Source organism: Muscardinus avellanarius, assembly GCF_963383645.1.
Source record: "Muscardinus avellanarius genome assembly, chromosome: 1".
NCBI classification, from domain to species: domain Eukaryota; kingdom Metazoa; phylum Chordata; class Mammalia; order Rodentia; family Gliridae; genus Muscardinus; species Muscardinus avellanarius.
Window position 1 is genome coordinate 63,366,981 of NC_137786.1, and position 12,601 is coordinate 63,379,581.

Sequence of the window (12,601 nt, forward strand, 5' to 3'; positions counted from 1 at the left end):
GGTTCGGGCCAGAGGGTGGCGTAAGGGACCTGATTCTTCCGACCCAGAAGGGGAGGAAAGTTTGTTTGCTGTGGCTACAGGTGGGCGCCGCAAGTAGTGTGCGGTTCACTCTGCTGGTAGAGGAGGAGGCTTTCCTGGCAGGGCCGGCGTCTGCTCCTACCCCGCGCTCCCCGGCTTCACCTGACCTACCAGAGCCAGTGTGGCCCGCACAGGTGTGTGAGTCCCTTCCTGCTGAACCCCAAAAGGCCACCTTCCGACCCCTGCCCCTCTCCCCCTTGAAATGCCCCCAGTAATCACCCAGCGCACGGGAGGATTGCTGCGGGGAGAGGGGAGAGGACTCAGGACCCGCGTGACTTGAACGAGGAGGTGTTGATTGCTCCGCCGGGGGCTGTCTTCGGAAAGAGGTGGCTTTGGCTGATCCGGAGTGGATGGAGCCAGATAAGCACCAACCACGTGGTTTCATGTGCAGAGTTCAGAGTCCTAAACATGTGCCAGGAAGTATTTCCTTTAAAACAAATAGAAAGTTGGCTGTCTTTCTCCAGGGTTGGCCCTGTCAGTGAAACCCATGGCTGAGCACGACAGGTTACTCCTTTGCCTGGGTTGGCATTGGTGGAAAGGTAGCAGGTTTGGATTAAGGCGTTGATACTGGCGGAACTCATGTCTGTGTGTGGTTCTGATTGCTGGCAGGACAATAGACTCGCTTTTTAAAAATGGGGTCAATTTGTGTAAGTTCTTCTCCCCCGGTCTTGGAATGGAGGGTCAGAGGTGGGAAGTTAGTTTTCCCATGTGACCCTTTAGGCGTCAGGCAGTGAAGAGGAGCCAGCTACAACTGCTAAGAAAATCATTTTGAGAGCCAAGGGAGACCTCACTTTTTGCAGCCTTACTTTGCAGTTTGGCAAACCACATAGCGGCTCCTGGGGCTCAAGGAGGAACCCGGTGCTCAGCTAGAGGTTGCAGAGCCAGCCGCAGGCTGGTGGAAGCCCTGTATGTGACAAGCTCTCAGAACATAAGGTGGCTTCACAGTGTCAACTTAAAAGATGACTGCAAAGTCTGGAAACTAGGTAAATGTATATTAAAAAGTGCTGTGTGGATATTGCATGGTGACATCCTTCCTTGTTAGCAATGCATGGTGCAAAATGGATGTGGCATTCCCCTCCATCTCTCCACATGCTTCTGAGGTGGTGCCTGCTTTTTGTTAAATCAACCTGTGCCCCCCTGAAGAAGCAATCAAGGAGGCTCAGGCCTGACCAACCTGACTGGGGCCACTTTGTTTGGAAATCTCCCCCCAGCTTTCCTTTCCATCTGAAGTAATGGTGTCATGGGTCACTGTTGGAGTCCTCACCTTCCCTTGGCTCATCAAGTGCTGGCATTCACAGGCTCTTCAACGTAATCAAAACTGAAAAATAGGTGCTTATGCCACCAGGCTTTACTATCACCCCAGAATATGACGGCTCTAATACAATAGCCTGTTGACCTAAAATCAATGTTTTTATAATTCTGATACCAGGCTGATGAATTGAGTATGTTCCAGTGTACCAAGTAGAATCTACCGCAGAGTTCATAGACACTACCTAACACTGACCTCACGATAGGAGGTGGTTTGATGTGTGAGCGAGGTTTTTGGCTGTGGTTGGCTTTCTGGTCCTCCTGTCAACATGAGACTGAAAACAGTGTTGAGCGGTCTTGTTAGAAGGAAGGATGACAGTGGATGGTCCTTGTCAGAGCTGCAAACATGTTTCAGAGCTGCGTGTTACAACCATGCTTTTTCTTGTTTGTTGGCTGGGTAATAAGTACAGGCTAACTTAAAATGCCCAATTATATCAATTATATCAGGCAGGTTTTATCTCCAACACTTAAGCACCAATAGATTGCTATAATTTTAGTTCCCCAGCTGCATATTCTATGTTTGAGACTAGGCTATAAAAACAAGGCTGTGGTAGTTTGAATTAAGCTGTTAGGTGTTTTAGGGTGGGTTTTATTGTATCTTCTCCTCTGTCCTCTTGAATTGTCATATTCAGCGATTCATATACAAAGTAACTAATTCAAAGTAACTAGTTCTAGAGTGTTACCATGTTTCTCTTCCCCACCAGGCTGTGTTTGTAAAATATACCACCTAATAAATTGTACTTGAGGGATTTCCTGGGGAGTTCTCCATGAAAGTTGCAAACCTTCTCAGATTTCTGACAGATTCAAGATTGCTGAAGGCATTCGGATTTGTACACGGGAGCATTGAATTAAAGTTAAATACACTCCTTTCCATTTAATTTCTGCCTTTCCATTTAATTCCTGCTTTCCATTTAATTTCCATTTAATTCCTGCTATTTTTGGCTGTGTCTCCCTGCAACCTGTGAAGTCATATTATAATATTAATACTTACAGGACAAAGCTGAAATATCGTCTCGGTAATGTAATGCTGAGGGAAGAAATGGAACAAGGAAGGGATGTAGCTGTGATACTCATGGAGAGGTAGATATGGTACCTACAAAATATCTTTCTAAAGGAAATGTAAATAACACGTTTGCTGAGGTCTGACTTGTGAATGACTTGTGTTGTTGTAATGAACTATGATATAATCACCAAAGTCATTCTGAAAACATGTGGCTGCCATCATCTGTCAAAATTCTGTTCCAATTGGGAGTTCAAAACACTAGTGAGAGCGAAAAGGGCTTGTGGCTCAACAGAAAATTTCACTCCTCATCGATAACCCAGTCAACATTTAAGTGTCACTGTGGAACACTAGTGATTGTGGTTAGGGAAAGAACTGTCCATATTCCTGCTGCAAAATTGCGATCCTTCTTCTCTTCAGCTACATTGTAAAAATAAAAGTGGTCAGTGTTTCACTGTTTGATTCTTTTGCAAAGGCAACATAAGTCCAGCCTGTGTGTGTGTGTGTGTGTGTGTGTGTGTGTGTGTGTGTTGGGGTGGGTGGTGGTCTAACTGAGGCTATGCTATTATTTTGAGTAGTGCTCTTCTTGTCTGAATGGCAAGGTTTCCAAATTACCTGGTAACTGGATTATTGAGTTGATCAATGCAACTAAATCTTATTCCTTTAAGTTATCTGGGATGAAATTTAAGTTCTGCAGTAGTTACACCCAGCTTTGCAAAACAGGAATGAGCATATCTGCACTTAGCCTACCTGGGCTCTAGCACTCTACCACGGCTTTCTTTTCCATAACAAGGATGAATGCCGTGTTACATGTGACGGTACCTTCAGTCGACAAAGTCAAGCCACTCCTTCCTGTGCTAGTGTTTTGGTTGAGCTATTCAAAAAGGATCTTTAAGGTCAACAACTAAAGTGTTATTTTAGTGTGCTTTTAACTTTAATTACACATGCTGTTAGCTAAAATGACTTGTTTGGGAGAATTTAAGCTTGTAATACCAAGTTTGTTTTAAAACTGAGTGTTATTTGGGGTGTTAGCTAACCCTTTTTTCTCTAGGGAACCATTGATTTGCTGTTGCCCCTTACCCTCACAACTCCACAAGCTGCCTTGATTTTTTTGTAGCTCTGGGGATTGAGGGCCTTTTACATGCTAGGTAAGCGCTCTACCACTGAGCTACACCTCCAGCTCACTGCAAGCAATTTTTTTTAAAAAACAGATCCTTTCAGTTAGAAGGCTCATTTACAAACAGATTGAATGCTTGCTCAGTCTTCATGATCACCAAGAAGAAGCTGAGGCCACTTATCTTCTGATTTTGATGGAGTCAGTAAATACTACCAAACTGGCAGTTGACCATGGGGCACGGAATTGAGGTCTGTGACCTTAGGAAGACACCTGGAAGCAGGGTTGCCTGATCCTGGAGCCTCTTCTCGCTGATTTGCAGGCCGCCTCATCTGAGCTGTGTGGCTTCTCCCGTTCTTTCCATATCTTCCAACTCTCCCTCATGATCTTATCAAAATGCAGAAGCCTGTAGCACTTTGGACCCTGCCCTTCTCAAAAACAGATACACCGTATTCTTTAAAGTCAATTTTGCTGTTTTACTTTTTTCCCCAATAGAAAGCCCAGAAGAATACATGGACATTTTATAGAGTCTGTTCAGGTTTCATCAAGGGATTTTTTTTTTTTTTTTTTTTTTTGCGGGTCGGGGGATGGAACCCAGGGGCACTCGACCTCCGATCTACACCCCCTGCCCTATTTTTTATTCTTTATTTTGAAACCAGGTCTCACTGAGTTGCAGAGGGCCTCACTAAGTAGCTGAGGCTGTCCGTGAACCACCAACCTCCGGGTCTCAGCCTCCCGAATGCTGGGATTACAAGCCTGCGCTACCAAGCCCGGCTCATCAAGGGATTTTATAGATACATAAAGATATCCCATCTCTCGCTGTGAGGCACTGAAGTGAAAGGAAAACTTTCTCATAATAATATAGTGGCATGCACCAATGATTCCAAATAGGATAATTTGCAAAACACACTTTATTACATATACCAGCCATGCTTAATGTCTGGGCCTGATGAGAAATCAGACAGAAACTTGTGGGTGATTGACCAGTGAGCTGACAGCTCTTCAGTTTGTTGCTCTGCTTTATCTTTGCCTCTTGGGAGGCAGTGTGGTGTTGGGGTTTGAAAGGGGGCTGAGTCCTCGCTTTTCCTGGCTGCCTGAGGAGCCTTAGGCTTTCTTCCTGTACCTTGAGAGGTATATGGAAATGATAGACTTAAAGATGTAACCAGGCAGTTCCCAGCACATAATACTAGACACATTGTAGTTATTTCAGTTAATTGAGCATCTCATATGTACAAAACATTGTGGATGAAGGAAACGTGACTCAGCTAGTTACAGCTTCTGCCTGGAGATATAGCAGATGCCTGGAGACAGGGACTGTGGCTGCCAGTGCGTTTTCAAGTTACACGAAAGTGATAGTGTGAGAACGGTAGGTTTAGGTGGGCGATGTGAAGACTTCCTGGAGGTTTTGGATTTGCACAGGACCATGAGAAAGAAGGGAAATGAAGGGCATTCTAGTGTATTTGTTATATGGGTAGTTTTCTGGGATTTTCTCGGTGTCTGTGGATAGCTGCTGAGGAAGTAGTTGTAAATAGAAGGGGCACATCATTTTTTTTTTCATCAAGGGATTTTATGTATTAAAGGCATAAAAATCCCTTTATTTATAGGCAGCAGAGGTTAACCTGGGTTGTCCTGAGAGTTGCTGGGGCCAACCCTTCATTGAAGCAGCTTCTTACTGTTTCTTTCCTTTCTTCTTCCTTCCTTCCTGTGGTGCTGGGAATCGAACCCAGGGCCTCGCACATGCTAAGCAAGCACTTTACCACTGAGCTATATTCCCAGCCGTTTTTATACCTCATTTTGAGACCGAGTCTCAGAGCTGAGGCTGGCCTTGAACTTGCAATCCTCCTGCCTCCGTCTCCTGAGTAGGTGGGATTATAGGTGTGTGCCACTGTACCCACTTTGAGATTGATTAAAAAAAATTATTAGACATTCCTTGGTGAATAGGGAGCTGGAGCAAGCTAGGGGGGTGGAAGGTTTGGAGATGTGAATTTGGTGTTTTCTCTCCTGGCTGCTCAGAAGAATCTTTGCTGTGCTTCTGGGATTGTAAATGTCTTTAGGATAGGCAGCTTTGCCCAGTGGTTTTGCTAAGGATAGGCAAATTCCTCGGAAAGAGGCAAGAAAAACATAAATAAAAAAAATTAAAAAAACCCCAGGTATAGTTAGAGCAGGGGCAAGGATCTTGACCACTAAATTACCAGGGATAAGGTTTCATTCTCCTCTTTTTACCCCATTCTCTCCATTATTTGTGGCAATTTTCACCTCTCAGATTTCCCTGGAGATTTGTTGCCTCCCAGTTGACCAAACACCCTGGTTCTCTTGGGGAATGACCGAGACCACGTTTCCAGTTCATTAGCAATGCCGGGGAAGCTTTTAGATAGTTAGGCTCCTTTTGGCAAGAAGCCAAAATATCTGACTACATCTAGCTGGACTCCCCTTTAATTTTAAAACCCCGTGTTGCTCTTTGGCCTTTTGGCTCAAGTGTGATTTTATAATTATGTATTACATATGGCCCCTCTCGTCAAGGAGCTAAATGGAACCGACAGCAGTTTCTCCATCAACGCAGGGGTTTTTTCAAAGAATAGTTGCTGGAGCACCAACCCAGAGATTGCCTGAGAATATTCTAGAAAGGCAGATGGCTGGCTCCACCCAGACCTGAAGAATCTGTTGCATTGGGATCCCCCTTGCAATGAGTTTTAAGAAGCCTTCCAGGTGACACCCATACCAGATCACCGGTAGGGCAGAAAGAGATTGCTCACATACAGCCACTCTCTTTAATACGCATACAGGTTTGTGCCAAGTAAGTAAAAACACATGGGCATATTATGGGATGCTTTATTTATGGTATTCCTTTGTGTGTTTGAGTTGAGCATAAATATGTACCATGTACAAACCTGGACACTGATTTCTATACAAGTTGTGTTTGTTTTATAGAGTCTGTTCTGCCGTAGCTTATGGTTACTTTTCTCTCCTTGGGAACCATGTGATTTGGAAGGAACCATCTAAAGGCTTCACAGCCTGGGCAGTCAGTGAGGTTAGCTGCCTGGGGATTTGTAGGTGGCGGTGGTGCTGTTGGGAGCCACGAGGAAGGCTGAGTGAGTTTCAGAGCCTTCTTGTGTAGGAGGGAGGCCCATGCCCGGCAGTCTAATCCTTGGGGGTAGGGCTTTGGGTGGACAGTAAGGATTGGAGGATGCCATCTTTCTCCAGGACAACTTTTTTTTTTGTTACATTTGACTCGTTCAGCTGGGCGTGGTGGTGCACGCTTGTAATCCCAGCGCTTGGGAGGCGGAGACAGGAGGATCAGGCAGGTTCAAAGCCAGCCTTGCTGGCTTAAGGGACCCTGTTTCCAAATAAAATATAAAAAAATAGGCCTGGGACTGGGAGTGTAGCCCAGAGGTAGAAGGGTTCCATCCTCAGTACCACCAAAAAAAAAAAAAAAAAGCAAAAAATTATCTTGTTCAGTCACAGTTTTTAGAACTGTAGAATATGTTAGCAGACATAATATATGGCAGGCTCAAGTGGATTCTCATGTATCAGGGAAACCACGGATCTTTATTCTGCTATTGATAAAAGACAGGAGGGCATTTCTAGGATTTTTTGCTTGGTATGTACAAAGAAGAAGACTTTGAATTGTCTTTCTCCATTCCTGCTGATTCTCTGAAGGAAGACACACACACACACACACACACACACACACACACATATTTAAATTAAGATGGGCTTTTGGTGTAGCTCAGAGGTAGTTTTTTGTTTGTTTTTTTTTGGTGGTGTGGGGTTCCTGGAAACCCTTCTGACCCAGCAGAGGTAGACTGTTTGCTTAGCATGGGTGATGTCCTGGGTTCAATCCTCAGCAGAAAAGAAAAAGGCAGATTAATTCCTGATAATTTTGTCTCATTCTCATATTTACTGGCAAAATGAGTTAAATCTTAAGTAATATTATAGTATATTTCAAGCCAAGCGTGGTGGCTCACGCTTATAATCCCCGCGCTTGGAAGGCGGAGACAGGAGGATCTCGCAGGTTTGAAGCCGGCTGTGCTGGCTTAAGAGACCCTGTTTCCAAATAAAAAAGTATAAAATAGGTCTGAGAGTGTAGCCCGGACGTAGAAGGGTTTCCAGGAACCCCAGTACCACCCCCCAAAAAATATTATAGTACATTTCCTATAGTCATCTATGAATAAACAGACTTATTTTGCATGTAATCTAAGCAGTATACATTTCAAGTACTTAATGGTCCAGTGAATAGCCTGGAACCTCAGCACCTAGAAGATGCCCAATAAATATTTGCCTTCGGACCAGGGTGGCGTGGCACAGGCCTTTAGTTGCAACCACTTGGGAGGCCAAGGCAGGAGGTTGCAGTTGGAGCCCAGCCTAGACAATTTAGCGAGACCCTGTCTTAAAGTAAAAAATATTAAAAAGAGCTGGGGTATAATTCTGTGGTAGGGTGCCCCTGGACTCAATCTCCAGTACTGCCCAAATATTTCTTTTGCATTGTTAACAATTTTTGCTTAATGGGAAGTGTCTGTACTGCACTCTTTGTCTAAATGGGAGAACTTATTTCCATTATCTGTCAAACCAAAGATAATCTCAACAGCTGTGGAGTGCCAGACACAGTTAATGTTGAGCGTATGCCTGCTTGCCCCTGCGGAACCTGAGCAGGTTATTGTGATTTACCCATGCCTCACTTCCTTCATCTGTAAAATGAGGATGAGAGCGTGTACACCCAGCGTGCTGAATGGTGTACTACAAGGAGGTGTACATGCTCAGAGTGTGTCTTCCTAGCATCAGTGGATGGTGGGTGGTGATAGCAGTATGGTCCACCACTGCCTCCTGTCGGCTCTCCTCTTGCTTGCTCTCTCTTTCCCACTTCATCAGAGAGTAGATTGAAAATCCTAGCATCAGTCAAGAGCATGCCTGTAATCCCAGCGCTTGGGAGGCTGAGATGGGAGAAACATGGGTTTGAGACCAGCTTCAGCAACTTAGACCCTGTTTCAAAATATAAAATGAGCCGGGCGTGGTGGTGCACACTTGTAAATTCCCTCGCTTGGGAGGCGGAGACAGGAGGATTATGCAGGTTCGAAGCCAGCCGTGCTGGTTTAAGAGACCCTGTTTCCAAAAATAAAAAAAAGTATAAAATAGGCCTGGGAGTGTAGCCCAGAGGTAGAAGGGCTTCCAGGAATCCCAGTACCACCACCACCACCAAAAAAAAAAAAAAAAAAAAAAAAAAAAAAAAAAATATATATATATATATATATATATATATATTTATATATATATATGGTCTGGGTGTGTAGCTAGGTAGTGTAGCCCAGAGGTAGAAGGGCTTCCAGGAACCCCAGTACCACCACCAAAAAAAAAAAAAAAAAAAAAAAAAAAATATATATATATATATATATATATATATATATATATATATATGGTCTGGGTGTGTGGCTAGGTAGAGGAACACCCTTGGGTTCAATCCCCAGGACCACAATAAATAAAGAAATATATAAAAATCCTAGCTTCATTTTTATGAAAATAGAGTTTAATTTAATAATTTAAATGGGGAGCTGATTCTAGGGAAGTTCTTAAAGCATTCTTCCTCAGGTTTCCAGTAAAATATTTGCTTTTTTTTTTCATTACTGTGTCTCGCATCTAGGTTACTCTACTACTGAACTATATTTGCAGCCATTTTTATTTTGAGACCAGGGTCTCACTAAATTTCCAGGGCTGGACTTGAACTTGTGATCCTCCTGCCTCAGCCTCCAGAGTTGCTAGGATCAGAGATGTGCGATGACACACCTATTTGCTATTGTTAGCTTGAATTGGTCAATAGTTTGGAAGATTATGCTTACATATTTCTCTCCAGTTTAGGCTCTGGATTTTAGATATTTGATTAGGTGAACTCTGAGAAGGAAATGAACTTACCAAGAGGTTCTGTGTAGTAGTTTTTGTGGTGCTGGGGGTGGAACCAGGAGCTTTTCTACCTCTGGGCTATACTCCCAGCCCTATTTTATACTTTATTTGGAAACAGGGTCTCACTAAGTTGCTGAGAGCCTCACTAAGTAGCTGAGGCTGGCTTCGAACCTGTGCCATTCTCCTGACTCAGCCTCCCAAGCACTGGGATTGCAAGCATGCGGCACACGTCCGGCTCTCTGTGTAGTAGTTTTAAAATCTCTGAAAATTTGTACCTTTGAACTGGTAAGTAGGACAAATGAGTTCTAGTAGCCAAATAGGAACTGATATGCTTAAACTGACCTGTATGACTCTTTCTAGAAGGTTAGAAAAAAAATTTTTTTTGTGGTGCTGGGGATGGAACTCATGAGCATTCTACCTTCTAGCTGTACTCCCAGCCCTATTTTCTTTTTTTTTTTTTCTTTTCTTTTTTTTGTGGGTCTGAGATGGAACCCAGAGGCATTTGACCTCCGAGTTACAACCTCTGCCCAATTTTTTATTCTTTATTTTGAAACAGGGTCTCACTGAGTTGCGAAGGGCTTCACTAAGTAGCTGAGGTTGTCCGCGAACTGCGATCCTCCAGTCTCAGCCTCCCAAATGTTAGGATTACAAGCGTGTGCCACCACGCCCGGCTTCCCAGCACTATTTTTAATCTGTAATTTGAAAACAGCACCTCACAAAGTTGCTAAGGGCCTCACTAAGTTTCCAAGGCTGGTTTTAACTCACAATCCTCATGTCTCAGCCTCTCAAGTATTGGGATTATAGACATGCCCGCTTATTAGAGGTTGCCTTTGAGGAAAGGGACTGGGGGAAAGGGTGGGAATACTGTTTGGAATAGTTTCTACTAGCTAGCCAGGTGTAGTGGTAAATACTTATAATTTTAGTATTTAGGAGCCTGAAACAGGAATATCACAGGTTCAAAGCCAGCCTCAGCAACTTAGCAAGACCCTGTTTCAAATTAAAATAATAATAATAAAAAAAAAGGGCTGGAGGTATAGCTTAGTGGTAGACTGCTCCTAGGTTCAATCTGCAGTACCAAAAAAGAAAATAGATTTTATATTAGTTTTCAAAAAATATAAAGCAGATGTATGCTTTAAAATGTTATACTACATTCATTGAGCTGGGTGTGGTGGCACATGTTTGATTGCTCCAAGAATAATGTGGATAAAATAGAACAGTAATAAAATTCATGAGCGTCCATACTGTGTCTCTTTTTCAATCCCATAGTCCCCATATCTGGTACATAGGTCAACATGTCAGGAGTGGTTCTCTCTAGGTAATGAGATAATGGATGAATTAGAAAACTTTTTTTCTCTTTTCCAAATTGCCTACTATACCCATGTTTTTGTAGTTAGAAAAGCTGTAATAGTTACCCTTTGCTGCTTAAGATACAAACTTCTTTTTAGCAACCAACTCTGCCTTGAGAAAATTAGAGCCTGAGAAGCAAGTCTGTTATTACTGGAAGGATTCAGTGGAGACGCAGCTTCCAGGTGGATTGGAGAGACCGAGCAAGGGAAGTGTGCAGGGGTCCAAGGCTCTGTGCTGGTTTTGCCGTCAGGAAAAAGATGAGAGGAGCTGCAGGAGGTGGCACCTGCCTGTAATCCCAGTACTTGGGGGGCTGAGACAGGAGGATCTCAGGTTCCAAGGCAGGGAACAGTGAGTCAATGAGACCTTGTTTCAAAATAAGTAAGTAAAAAGGGCTGTGGTAGTGTAGCTCAGTGGTAGAACGTTCCAGGTTCAATCCTCAGTACTACAGTAAATATAATATAAATAAAATAAATATCCTCAGTACTACAATAATAAAGATGATGAGAGGTTGGATGTAAAACACACAAGGATTAGCGAGGCCGAGTTAGCAATGGTGAGAGAATGAGAAATCCCACGTAGGCAGTAGCTGTTCAATGTTTTTTAAAATTTATAAAGGGGAAGTGTGTAGGAAGCTGATCTGTGAAAGCAGTAATGAATCAAGAAGTGGTTAGCGTCTCCGGTAAAACCAGAATTGCTGACATAAATGTAAGGCATGGCTGTCTCGACTCAAAGATCTCTCCAGAGCTGGGGAAGAGGTGGCCCGCTCCGGCTGCTCCTTCCCTCAGTCAGAGGTGCCCCGTGCCCGTTGCCACTATCTGATGACGTTAACACAGGCTTGGGAAACACTTCGGGGGTCAAGTGTGATCAGGGCCTTACACAAAATGACAGGAAGGTTTGGAGGGTCTCCCAGCTAGAGAATGCATTTGCTATCTTAATCACTTTAATCAAGAGGTGCGGGCAAAATGAGGTAAAGTCATCTTGTTGCGCCCTTTGACAGCTGCCCTTGGCCTCCTCTGTTATGTTGGAAAACCGAGGTAGCTGTGGAAATATTTATTGTCAGACTGGAATAATGATGTGCAGGAGGCACAGTGACCCCAAGGCAACATCCAGCCTCTGGGACTTAGACGGAGGTGCCACCACCTGTGTGGTGGTAGGTATCATGTTTCTGAGCTTCTTTCTCCATTTTTCCCCTTCCTTCCTTCCTCCCTCCCTCCCTCTCTCCCTTCCTTCTTTCTTTCTGTTCCCAAACTGTACTGCCATTCCTATTTTTTTTTTTTTTTTTTTTAGTATTGGGGATGGAACCCAGGGGCATTCTACCTCCGAGCTACAGCCCCAGCCCTAATTTTTATTCTTTATTTTGAAACAGGGTCTCACTGAGTTGCAAAGGATCTCACTAAGTAGTAGCTGAGGCTGTCCGTGAACCACAATCTTCCTGTCTCAGCCTCCCAAATGCTGGGATTACAAGCGTGCGCCACCACGCCCGGCTCCTATTTTATTTATTTGGAAAGAGGGTCTTGCTGAGTGGCTGAGAGCTTAAGTTGCTAAGGCTGGCTTTGAACCTGTCATCCTCCTGTCTCAGCCTCCCAAGTATTGCAGGCATGCACCACCACACCTGGCTCTTTCTGCATCTGAAAAATGGGTTTTCATTTATTTCAAAAGGGGTGTGAGGTACAGGAAGGAGATGGCTCTGAACATTGTTGAGTGTGTATGTGTGTGGTAGTGGGATAATTCTTTAGTTGTATTAGTGTTGGAAAGAGTTTCTTATCTAACTATCTACTTGGAAGGCAGTACCACGTTAACTTTGTGACATATAATATTTTTGAACTTAAGTTTGAAATGAGATTTTTCTCTTCTTCCTTCTGCTT

General features: G+C 43.7%; 1 protein-coding gene across 1 annotated transcript in view; it reads left to right on the forward strand.

Moving 5' to 3' along the window:
* Positions 1-12,601, forward strand: part of IQGAP2 (IQ motif containing GTPase activating protein 2) — a gene marked incomplete at both ends in the record, with an annotated part of 316,582 nt that overhangs the window by 358 nt on the left and 303,623 nt on the right. The gene's annotated exons all lie outside the window — the stretch shown is intronic.